The sequence below is a fragment of the Lotus japonicus genome, chromosome 1, assembly GCF_012489685.1.
Source record: "Lotus japonicus ecotype B-129 chromosome 1, LjGifu_v1.2".
Lineage (NCBI taxonomy): Eukaryota > Viridiplantae > Streptophyta > Magnoliopsida > Fabales > Fabaceae > Lotus > Lotus japonicus.
The window spans coordinates 118,409,489-118,422,466 of record NC_080041.1 but is presented as its reverse complement, the minus strand read 5'-3'; the positions used below and the strand labels follow the sequence as shown (position 1 = coordinate 118,422,466).

At 36.3% G+C, this 12,978-nt stretch overlaps 1 long non-coding RNA gene across 7 annotated transcripts; it reads left to right on the top strand.

The window, feature by feature from the left end:
• Positions 1-6,910: 6,910 nt before the first annotated feature.
• On the top strand, positions 6,911-10,613 carry LOC130729759 (uncharacterized). 7 transcript variants are annotated; one of them, XR_009016116.1, is made up of 9 exons: positions 6,911-7,296; positions 7,525-7,566; positions 7,795-7,943; positions 8,084-8,213; positions 8,314-8,588; positions 8,860-8,996; positions 9,263-9,303; positions 9,588-9,654; positions 9,885-10,613. It is a non-coding gene; the product is annotated as an uncharacterized LOC130729759 (long non-coding RNA). The 7 variants fall into 7 exon arrangements; XR_009016118.1 differs by having other exon boundaries at positions 7,795-7,955; positions 8,153-8,213; positions 8,895-8,996; XR_009016115.1 differs by having other exon boundaries at positions 7,795-7,955; positions 8,153-8,213; positions 8,860-9,062.
• The last annotated feature ends 2,365 nt before the right edge of the window (positions 10,614-12,978 follow it).

Sequence of the window (12,978 nt, the reverse complement as noted above, 5' to 3'; positions counted from 1 at the left end):
AACAAATCAAGCCAGACATATGAGGGTCACGCTTGAGGTATGCAAATCTTTTGATTCGCTTGGGTGTTTGTTCCCTTGTGCAGGTGGTTTGTCGTGATTGCAGGGGCACAAATGGTGAATTGCAGCCTATTTGAAAGAATGGTGGGATGGCTAGTATAATGGCATGTCATAAAGTATGCATAAAGGAAGGGGCTGTAGAAAGCTAGTAGATTAGCTTCATGCGTGTATTCTGAATTTGGAGCTAAACATTTGTTATGTAATATTGTTTTTTTCTAGAGGAAGGGTGGGGTTTTGTCTGTGTGTATTTTTGGCCTCTTTGAGAATTGAACACTCTTTTTTCCTTCATTAGGTTTTTATCCTACTGGGTTTTTCCTAATAAGATTTTATTGAAACTCATTCTCAAAGATCTCTAATGGCCATAGTGGAGGGTTTCATATGTTTTGAGGCAATGTTTCTGGACCGGTGATCTCTTTGCTCCCTTTGAGGCTTTTTAATATATATTTGATTCAGCTTTCAAATAAAAAACAAATAGAAACAGATATGGTGACAAGCTATGAAAGTTATCATTAGCACCATAGATAAGAGAAATGGAACAGAGCCAAGAAACATTAAATTTCTAAGGTAGTGTTTGGCCAGTTTTTTTTTTACTTTTAAGTTACTTTTAAGATAAGTTAGGTCAAACATAATTTTTAAAAAACTCTAAAAATTAAAGTTACTTATTTTTACAACATAAAATAGAAATAAGTAACTTTTAAGAAAAAAAAGTTATGGAGATGAGCTTTTTACTTATAAGCAACTTATCTTTCCTACGTCTTATTCTGTTCGTGATTCATCTTCTTCTTCGTTCTAGAAAAAGGAAGGTCACCTTCTTAGAATAGATTGCGACAACGCTGAAGTCGCCCACTCGCCCATGTCTACTCGAGATGAAGCCATCATCTTCTCAAGGATTAGCGATCTTCTCCTTGTCCTAGGTTGAGGAAAGCACATGGGCATCAAAAGTGCTCTGCCTCTGCAATCTTAGAGAGGAGATCAGGTTCCCTCCAAATATGGCTTCCAGATCAGAATCTAATATCTCTGTTGATGGAGCTAATAGCCATGAAGCAAATTAAAGAGATTGAGTTTTCTGCTTATTTTGACAAAAACTATTTCTGCTTATTCTCTATCAATCCTTGGTGTCAATTACATTTTATGGGGTTTTATGGATTTTACATTCTGTTGCGTTTTGTGTTTTTATGGGTTTTGTAGTCTCACCATATGATAAAATGTTTCAACCACTTGTGTTTTGAAGTGGGCTATAAGCTCGGGGACTAAACTCTTGGATGGATTCCATGTACGGTTTGGGTGACGACTGCAAAACTGGGAAGTGGTGTGATGTTGCTTCCCTTTATGCAGTCCAATTCATATCAGCTTTGACAGACTAGAGATAGGAATAAGTGCGGCGGTGGGGGAATTCATTTAATTTTGGCTTCATCATCCGGATATATTCTGGCTTGAAATCATCCTCCAAGCAAACACCACCTCGCAACAAAGATTTCTTCACTGGAAGTGTTGTATGAACAGTACTCCTATGGAAATGAAGATGCTTTGTGCATATGCCTTGTTATTAGTTTTATTAAAAAACAATTCCTTAAAACAAGACAAATATGTTGAACATGGCTGGTCGGGTTTGTTTGGTGAAGTCTGTGATTTCAGTTATCCCCACATACTGCATGCAAGCATTTTGGCTTCCTAGAGGGCTCTTAAATCAGATCAACAAGACCATGAGATCGTTCATTTGGTCGAAGGGCTCAGGTAGACCAGGTTGGCATTTGATTGGTTGGAACAAACTGGTTGATCACAAGGAGAGAGGCGGTTTGGGTGTTCGGGACATGGCAATAGCAAACACAACGTTGTTAGGTAAAGCTGTGTGGAGTATCATGCATCACCCTCACAAACTCTGGGTCCAGGCTCTTGCTAACAAATATTTGACAGCATCCTCAATTTTACATGCCCCTCACCGTACCTCCGACTCACTTGTTTGGAGAGGTATTCTTAGGGCAAGAGACAAAATTCATAATGGCTTTCGGTTTCGTCTTGGGAGCGGCGACACATCCGTTTGGTATGCGGATTGGAGCGGGTTAGGTGCCCTAGCCCACCAGCTTCCTTTCGTTAATATTGCAGACACCAGGTTGAGTCTTCGAGACCTGATTCAAGGCAACCAGTGGAATTTTCAACGGGCCTATACGGAGATGCCTCCCATCTTCAGAGATAAATTGAACCTGATTGCTCCAGTGCTTCAAGGGGGGAGATCTGACCTATGGATTTGGGATGGAAATCCGACAGGGTGCTACACCACTAGGGACGCATATGCCTGGCTCCATGCCCAGGATCATCCGCAGGCCCCAACAGGGATGTGGAACTGGATTTGGAAGCTTGCAGTCCCTGAGAAATTGCGTTTTTTTATCTGGATTATCTGTCATGAATCTTTGCAGGTTAATACGTATCGTTTCAGATGCAATTTGAGCCAAGACTCGCGGTGCACCCGATGCTCAGGAGGGGAAGAAACGATCCTTCATTGCATGAGGGATTGCCCTCATTCGAGGGAAATCTGGCTTCGTTTGGGAATCCTGTCCAGAGATGATTTTCTGCAGCAAGATCCCAGAAGATGGGTCACTAATCTAGCTCGAAGCAGCATCAGAGTTCAATTTGTGGTGGTGTTGTGGGGCATTTGGAGATGGAGAAACAACATGTTGTTTGAACCTTCTCCTTGGACACTGCAGGAGGCTTGGCGTCGCATCTGCCATGACTATGATGAAATTATCCATTTCCAGGATCCCCTCAATGTTGAGAACGGGAACCAACATATGAGTGATAGTTGGAAGCCTCCGCCAGCGGGAACGGTGAAACTGAACGTTGATGGAAGCTTTGGTGGAGAACCTCGTCGCATGGGTGGCGGTGGTGTGTTCCGTGACAGCAAGGGAACATGGATGGGTGGCTTCATCTCCTTTGAAACCGGCGGTAACCCGCTCCTGGCGGAAGCTACGGCGCTCCGTGATGGATTGGAGTGTGGGTGGCAGCGGGGCTTCAGGAACCTCATATGCGAGGTTGATTGTCAAGAGTTGATCTCATCCCTTGGCGACCAAGAGAGGACCCGGTTCATGCCAGTGCTTCAGGACATCAACAATTGGCTTCTTAGAGATTGGATTGTGGTGCTGCAACCTGTTAACAGGATTGCCAACAGGGTGGCAGACCGTCTGGCTCGTTTGGGTGCGGAAAGTTTGCAACCTGGTGTCCATGTATGGGACAATCCTCAGCTGGAGATTATGACTCTTATGCTGAGTGATTATGCTTTTATTCCTTAACCCTTTTGTAGTTTTTCCAATGCAGCAAAAAAAAAAAAAGTAAAGAATCAGATGATGATTTCCATTTAAATAAAATCAATTTCTCAAAAGAAAAATTCACCAAACAAATTTTGACTTAAAAGTAACTTTTACGGAATTTTTTGACAAACAACTTCTACTTTTATTTAAAGCTCTTATTTTAAACTTTTACTTAAAAGTAACTTTTAAGTTATAAAAAAGCTAGGTCAAACACGACCTTAAGTACCTAAAGTAATTAGTATAACATGGGTAAATAGCCAAGTTGGTCCCTGAATGTGTCAAGCGCCTTCAAGTTGGTCCTTAAACTTAAAAATTCATCCCGCGGTCCTTGAATGTGGAAAATGTCATTCAAATTAGTCCTTGGGGTTAAAACCGATGACGGACGTTAACGAAAATGCTGAGATGGATTTTTTTCCATGCTGGAGTGTCCACGTGTAAAATGAAAGCTGGGGAAAAAAATTAACCTCAATTTAGCCCCCCATTAAATTAACACAATCTTCAACTTCTTCTTCTTCATCTTCATCTTGTTCATCTTCACCTTCTTCAACTTCCCAAAAAACCCAAAACTCCACCCCCTCCAGCCACCACTCCAGCCACATCCCCATTTAAACGACCCACAACCTCCACCACGTAAACCACCTTGGTCAAGACCTCAACGAAGATAAATCTCATATTTGTGTTCGAATCCTTGAAACCCAGATCTGAGTACTGCTTTTTGGGGAATGAGAGACAAGATTGAACAGAGATGGTTCTCCTCGTATCGACAACATAATGCATCTCTTTCTTTCAACCAAACCCATCAAATCAAAACTCAATCTTGAGAAAATCAAACACATCCCACAAAATCAAACCTTTCAAAACTCCATCGTGAGAAGCAGAGAAGCAGATTCATATCAAAGAGGATGGAGGAGCGAGCATCTCAGATTCAAATCTGCATACACATGACAGAGAGAAGAGAAGATGAAGCGGAAATGAGAAACAAACTGAGATGAAACAGCGGTAGTCTGGGTCGGAGGTTTGAATGAGGAAGGACAGTGACGGAGTCACTTTAACATGAGGGGGTTCATATGAACAAAAATAATTTGCACTAACCCCCTTATATAATATTTCTTTTGAACCCCCTGAAAATTTTAAATTATGCTAATAGACAAAGTTTTGCACTTATTTGCACCAAACATTCACTTACTCCTCTCACTCTCTCTCACACACACTCACTTCTAGTTGTGCTGTCATTTTGATTTGTTTGGTGCCGTAGATTGCAATTCATGCCGATCGAGATGTGATGTTGTTTATACTGAGTTTTCTTGATTTCTTGAAATTTTGAAGCAATTTTCAACATTCATTGGAGATCTAGCGTGTGTTGTATCAATTTTGGTGTTTGAATTGTTCTGCATTTTGTTTGGAAGCAATCAAAATCATCATCTGCAAAATAGTTCAATTTCAAATTATGCTTCATTTGTTCAATTTTTCTGTTTTGAGTTAGTTACTTAGTTCTTGAGACAATCGAATTATTCATTTATCTGATCTTTACTGAATTGGAAACGTTCAATGAGAATAGTATATGTTTATGGTGTTTTCAGTTTAAATTTCTCACCTCAGTTTGTCAATTTAAACTAAGATATTTTGCAAAATGATGATTTGTTAGTAAGTAAAATGATAAGAGAAAGTCGCTTTTATATTTTTCTGCAAGTTTTATGCAAGATTTAACTTTATTCAGTTTTCCCTTGATTGAGGGGAGAAAATGATCGCTAGTGTTAGTGTAAGTTGTTCAACGATTTCAAAATATGAAATCACGTAAAGGACATCTATGACTTGTATAATTTCTAATGTATGAACATATTAAAGTTGTTTTTAATTATATTTTTACCGATGTGTTCATTTGTAAAATTTGAACCCCCTGATCCCAGGGCCCTGGATCCGCCACTGAGGAAGGAGGCTGGTTGGTTTGGTTGCGGAAAGTGGGTGTGGCTACGGATGTTGGGTTTACGGTGTTTGGTGAGAAAAGCTTCAGATCAGTGCTGAAGGGGGGTTGATTTGGCTTGGAGATGAGGAAATGAGGAAAGTTGTAAGCTTAACGGTTGATTGTGGCTTAGATAGAAATCGTTTGGTTCCATTGCAAATATGTGTATCTGGGCTACCCATGGAAGTGGTATTCTGGACAAGAAGATTCTCTTTACCTCTGAATTGGGTCATGATGAAATTGAACATAAAGGACTTTTAGATTGGATCAGTGTGTGCGGTTTGTGTATTTGATTATGCAATTGGATAGTAGCTATAATATTTAAGCAAGTGCTTTAGTCTTATGCTCAAATTACAGATTTTCTAGACACTGGAATGTAAGTTGGGGCTATGGTATTTTATTGTTGAAGCTAGGAATAGGTTAATTATTTCTCTTGTTTGATTGTTATGGGTTGGATATTTTTTTCGTATCTAGTTTTGTTAAATGTTTTACCAACACTCCAGTTCCACGTAGGTAGTCCAACTAGGGAAAAAAAAAAGATTTTGTTTACGTCCCGTTACATTTTTTAACGCCAGGGACTAATTTGAATAACGTTTGCCACATTCAAGGACCGCAGGATGAGTTTTTAAAGTTTAGAGACTAACTTGACAGCGCCTGACACTTTCAGGGACCAACTTGGGTATTTACCAGTATATAGGGGTGGAAATAGGCCGAGCCGAGCCAAGCTTTACGTGGCCTAGGCTTGGCCTGCATTCTCTTTTCGTGGCCTAAGCCTGTCCTGTGGCCTATCAATACGCCAAATTTTATGACTTGACTTGACTTTTTCTAAGGCCTGGCCTGGCCTACAAGACTTCTTAAAAGCCTATTTAACAGACAATTTTATCAAAAGAAGGTCATTAGGCCGGCGGGCTAATAAGCCTTTTATATATCATTGCACTTTCTTTTCAAATAAAAAAACTTATATTATTGCATTTCAAAAACTAAACCTATATCATTGCATGATAGGTGGACTTGGCAGCGCCAGATCGACAGTGGCAGCTATGTGACTCAGGATGTGCTATGCTGAATATGTGTTTCTAATCTAGGTTAGGGTATAGACTTATGGTTTTCTTTTATACTAAAGTATACATCAGTTTAAAAAAAAATTAAATTATATCTAATTAAATTATATTTTTTTATATTATTAATAAAAATAATATATAAGTAGACCGGCCTATCAGGCCAAATAGGCTTTTTAAATTGTTTGGACCTGACCTTTTTAGTTAAATAAGCCTTTTGAAAAGCCTAAGCCTGACCTTTTTAATAAACTAGCCGCGCCGAGCTGAGCCTCAAACGAGCCGAGCCATAGGCCCCTGACGAGCCGTCTGACCTATTTCCACCCCTACCCATATAACATCTATCTATCTATCTATACTATATATAAAAGCAGAGTTTCTGCAGCCTTGCGGGCAAATCAGTCATTCAACACCTTAATGCACAATAATCTAATTTTTAGCATGGACATTTTAGTAAAAGTATACATTATTTCTCAAGATTCGATCATAGCCGTTTATTCCTCAATCACATTTTCCCTCGCCTTTCCCTTTTCTTACGTTTCTTTTTCTCCTTCCGTTTCCTCAGCCTTCCGTTTCGTTTTCCACTCGCTTCCATTTTGTTTCTCAATTGTTCCGTTCACTTGGAAGTTGGAATGTCTCCACTCTCCATATCTTCACTCTCTTCGCCTCTCTCCCTCTTCTATTTCTTTGTTTGCGATGTTGAGGCCAGAGATTCCTCTCCCCATTACATCGCAAGGCCCTCTCTTTAACCCCAGAGTTGTGCCTGTCGTTTTTTCCGCAGCGGCGACGAGGTGAAGACCCTGAGGGCTCCGGCGGCGTGCGAGGTAGGGGAGATAGGTAGATGGCGAACTGAGGAATCTGTTCCGTCCATTAGGAACTGTGTGTGGTGTGAGATAGGTAGACTGCGAGATTCGCACAGCAGGTGATAAAAATCTTCTTCTCCTCCATTTTATCCCTATTTGTGAATCCGCTCTTCTTACTCTGCTCTTGGTTGAAGCCTCGCTTCTTATCTTTGATTTTCCTTTCACTTCTTTTTTGTTCTTCACATATTCCTTGCTTCATTGTTCTATATGTGCACTACAGGCCTGTTCATTATTTTTATGCTTTCGTTTTCTTTATGTTCTTCCTCACCGTGTTTTGTTCTTCGCAGGTATTGTGTCTAAATCGCAGCCCTTTGCGGCTTCACAATTCTGTAAGTGCTTCTCCTTAATTTTTACCTTTTTTTTCTTCACTCTAAAAATAAAACACAGTCAACTTTTCATCTGCATAATTGTGGCTGCCTATGCTATAGTTGATTTTGGGATTTTTGTTTTAATCTCAAATGAACTTATGTTTTATTTTGTTAACATAAAGTTAAAAATTCCTGTGCCACGACATGAAATTAACCATAGTATTGGAGCTGATGAAGTTTTAAGTGTAGAATGTCAAGGAATTGTTGCTGCATATGGAGAATCAAGGCAAGGAAAGGCAAGGCAGGTTGTTCATTTGGTTCAATTGGTGTTTGCCCGTTCGCTCTGGAAATACTGAGACAGAGAACTGAAATGTGATCATTTTGTCCCCAAAATTAAGGTCAATTGATAGGTGCTTTCCCTGACTCTTTTTCTTTTTCTTTTTCACCATGTAATAGCTTAATTAGTTGAGTGAATGGTTTGGGTTTAAAGATTGGGACAAATTGTGAAATTTCATGAAATTTAATTATAACCATACAGGTCCTTAATTGTTACAATGATCTCGACATTGATATTTGATCACCTTTAACGTTGGAAAACATTTTGCAGTTGCTCAATTTTGATTTAGGCATGAATTGAGAGAGTATATCCTCTCATTTCCGCGGTGAAGGTTCATTTGCTTTTTCCCTTTTTTTCCCATTTGTTCATCCAGTTGACCTTACTATGTGATTGACGATCTCATCTTCTCTTTCATTTTAAATTTTCCGCAGTTCTGCTCTGGAGATACTGAATTTGAGGGATCCATTATTTACTTTGCGTGCAACTCATTCGTGCAAACCTTTGCCATCCTCTTCCCCGTTTGATGTTCATGTGGTTATGGATATGGATTTGACATGTTCTTCATCCCAAACTCATTTCATTTTATTTATTCTATTTCTTTTGGCAAATTAAACCGATTCCGCAGGGTACCGTTCTGTCTTCACACTGCGGCATCTTCTTCCATTTCCTTTGAAGCTCACCGATCACGTTCTCTTATGTTCCCACGGTAAGAACTTTCACCATTTTTCTGTTTGCTTTCCCATAAAAGGAGTGTTTTTTCCATCATTTTGTAGTTCCTGAATCTTTCATTTGGTTACACACATGTTGGACTCCCTGAGCTAAATAATCCCTAATTTCTTACTCATCACCCTCTGCTGCTTCATCTTTTTAGAAATTTACTTATGGTTTAACATCTATCTCCCCCCTCTTATTCCTCATTATTCAATCTATTCATCATATCTTCTCTTCTCATGTATTTTTAAAATGATCTGAACCAGCAAAAGAAAGATCACGAGGAGGTTCTTTTGTGCAGTTTCTTCTATCACTGCTGCTCACAGACCATACTGTTGATTCTTTACCAACAATTTCACTCCTTACAATATCCGTGATATTCTAGCAAGTTTTTAACTTTCAGGTACTTTTCGTTGCGCTATGAGCTGGATTAGAGCCTTTGCAAGTCAAGTTTTGGGTTCAAAAAATAGTATGTTTTATTTTTCCATAGTTCAGATGGGTGTGAGGCTCTCTGACACCTCTAATAAGACAAGTGAAACTGCCCAAATACATCAAATTGCTTGGACCTTCATTCCTTAACTATCCACGTGCCTTGGTGTACATTGTTATGGTTATAAATACTCTATTAGTAGTAGTTTTAATGTACCTATTATTTGGTTTTCTATGCAGTGTTCTGTTACGTGAGATGAACCTATTCACAGTTTCTTAAGGTGCACTACTGAAATTTGTTTTCAAAACTGTTTCCACTCTTCATTCTAATCCATGTGTTAGTTTTAAAATTGATATTTAATATCTAATTTCGTATTCTCATGCACTATCCATTAGTGTAAGATGTCGTCTATATATCTGTATTACCAAAATGCTTCTCAATCATGCATGATCAATTTTGATTTAGGCATGAATTGAGAGAGTATGGGAGAGAGAATTTTTATATTGCAAAGGTGTGAAGTTCTCAATATCTTTCTCTATTAATTATATTCCCTTCGTATTCCAGTCGAAAAGGTGAGTTTGAACCAGCACTGGCTACTGTCATGAAAGAAAAGCAAAGGGATGCTTCTAAGGTAAACATTAACTTGCCACTGCTTTTAAGTGTAGTTGTTTGGTGTATTTCATATTGGCTTGGGATGTGCTATTATTGGATGTCCATTTAAATAGACTCAAACTTTCAATCAATTTGCTTGGTTTGTACTTTGTTGTAGTGCACAAAACCTTACTTCTCATCAAACCGGACATGGTATTTATCTTCCTGTAGACTTTATTTGAGAAAAATGCATTACCATGTATGTGACAGATTCTTAAGAAAGAGTTAAGCAAAGCACACAGCCTTTGATTAAGGGATCTACTGGTCTGGACTACCTCAGGAATGATTTTGCTAACAAATAAGGATCTTCGTATGTTGCCAGTACCTCTCTGCCATCAACAATCATGTGGCTTTAATCTATTTGGAATTGCAACAATCAAGAATGGGAAGAACATGTTAATTTCTCCTCTGCATTGGCTAACATTTCATTCCAAGAATGACTTCCTTCAACCACTCTCAGAACCTTTATGCTCAAAACTACCAGCAGTTCAATAACACTTTCTCCTATTGGTGTAAATATTGAAGGTTCTACGTTTGATAAGCTAGCTTTGTTACTGTTCATTTTCAAGAATTACCAGCAGTCCAAGGGCACTAAGGTGCCTACCACATTGACATTTGTGCTGGATGGATCAGGAATTACAAAGGATTATTATGGCCTCATTTTTTTATCTCACAGTTTCTATTTTTGACACCTACCAAAGAACTTACATTTTGACTGTTTCTATTTTCTTTTTGAGTTGGGAGTTAGGTCTGTGGTATCTCACATCCCTTTTTCATTACAAAGGAATTGCAACTGCTGCCGATTTCAGCTTGGACTAATATTAGTTAGTTAGCTTAGGAAGGGAATATTCTTTTGTATCATTTATATTTATATATTTCTATTTCTATCCAATTTTGTATATTTCAATATCGCCTTCTTCTAAAAGTTGCCCTTCATTATTTGTTAGTTTTTTTTTTTAATTTTATCTATTGTATCCGCTAAAGATAGGTTTTTATATTGTTTTTCTTTATCTAATAATGGCTGAATTATTACAAAAATATGGGTAACAACACAAATGCACGTAAAAGCTGGCGCGCACCTTTCTAAATCCTACTGCTAAATTGTGAAATTCTGATGCTTATATTAATTGCTATTAAAAAATGCTAATGATATTACTTTTTTTTGTAATACTTTTTTAAGCTTATAATACTAGGCTAAAAAGCACTTTTGGCCCCTGATGTTTCAAGTTTGTGCAAATTCTGCCCCTACTCTATTTTTGTCGATGTTTCTACCCCTCATGTTTTCAAACAGTGCATCGTCTACCCCTCATGTTTTCAAACAGTGCACTGTTTAAAAACATGAGGGGTAGAAACATCGACAAAATAGATAGGGGCAGAATTTGCACAAACTTAAAACATCAGGGGCCAAAAATGCTTTTTAGCCATAATACTATGTAATCAATATGCGTCTCCGAAAATTAGTTCAAGTGGTAAGAGCTATGAGACATAAGGGTTTCGGAGGGTGAAGGGTGAAGGTTCCAAGGTTCGATCTCTAAGAAAGACTAATTTACTAACAACTAACATTTTCCTATTAAAAAAATGTAACCAATGTGCATTTTTTAGACTTATTTTAATAACATTTTTATCAATTTTTATTTATTTATTTTATTTTAAATATTTACAGTTCATTGTTATTTTTGAAATTGATTTTTTGATGCATTTTATTTTTTCTAATTCACAAATGAAATGAAATAATATTGTAAGATTTTTTTATTTTTAATTTTAAAACTTCTAATAATTAATTTTTTTAATTTCTATGTAACTCCTAAATGTCTATTTTCGCAACCCCTTTTTATGCATATAATAATACGTAACCAATATGCATTTTTTATATTTTTTAAATTTAAATATTTATAGTTCATTTATATTTTTTTGAAATTAATTTTTTGGGCATTTTATCATCTTTAATTCAAAAATAAAATGAAGTAGTATGTTAAGAATTGTTTTTTATAAACTCTATTTTAAATAATAATAGAAAATGTATGATATCGATGCAAAAATGACCTCACTATTCCTTCCCTTGAAATTCTATTTGACGGTTTCAATCCTCCCATTAATGTCATGTTATATCCTTCTTCAATTTACCCCAAAATATATGAAAAGTATTTATTATTATTTGTTTCATATGAGTTATGAAATTCAGATATTTTAATATTAAATCAGATATAGATGAAAAATGACATTTTCATTATCCCTTCCACTTGAAATTCTATTTGACGGTTTCAATTCTCCCATTAATGTCATGTTATATGCTTCTTCTATTTACCTCAAAATATATAAAAATTATTTATTATTATTTGGTTCATATGAGTTAGGAAATTTCATAGGGCACACAAAGTTAGTTTTGGTTTATTGAATTATTAGTTAAATAATAATTTCTTTTAAAAACAGAACAAATATGATTTATTAACCGGAACATGAAGTAAGTTAAATAATAATTAATATTAATATGAATCCATAAAAGATAAATATGGTGGATTTAATATCATATCAATGCAGAAAATAACATTCTCATTATTCCTTTGCGCGCCCGGCAACTATATAAGTATTAAATTAAATAGTTTATAATTCTATTAAAACTTTAATTATTTACCTAGAATTTTTTAAATGAGTTTATTATTATTTAGTTCATTACTATTTAGTTCATATAAGTTAGAGCATTCCATAGGAGACAATTAATATGTTTTGATCTAGAGAATTATTAATTATTTATTAATTAAAAATAATATGAATACATGTGGTGGTTTTAATACTAAATATGATATCACTCCAAAAAAATAACTTTTCCACTAACCATTTTTCCTACAACTATATATATTAGTAACACCGTTCATTTAAAATGTGCACTTCGTATAGTCTGTGTTGACGTATTAACATTGAATAAATACTGATGTTTCAGCTTAGAATGTATAAATGTGCTATAACTTGCTCTTTGATTTTGTAATGATTTCCTCTTAGTTCCATCCTACTTTTTATTAGACAGTTTTTATGTATAATTGACTCTTCCTAATTTTTCATGAATTACAAATAGAGTTTTTCTTTTCATGTTTTTTCAGGGTAAAAAAAAACATTCAAATTTATGATTTCTTTATCTAAATTTAGTTTTATACTTTTAATTCATAAAATTTCTCTTGATAAATGTAATAAAAAAAAGCACATATTTTGAGAAATTAAAGGTTATAAAAAAGTGAAAATTATCTGAGGTTATTGCTAAATTTTACAGAGGGGCTCATTCATTTCCTAACTTAACAAAAATATATACGAA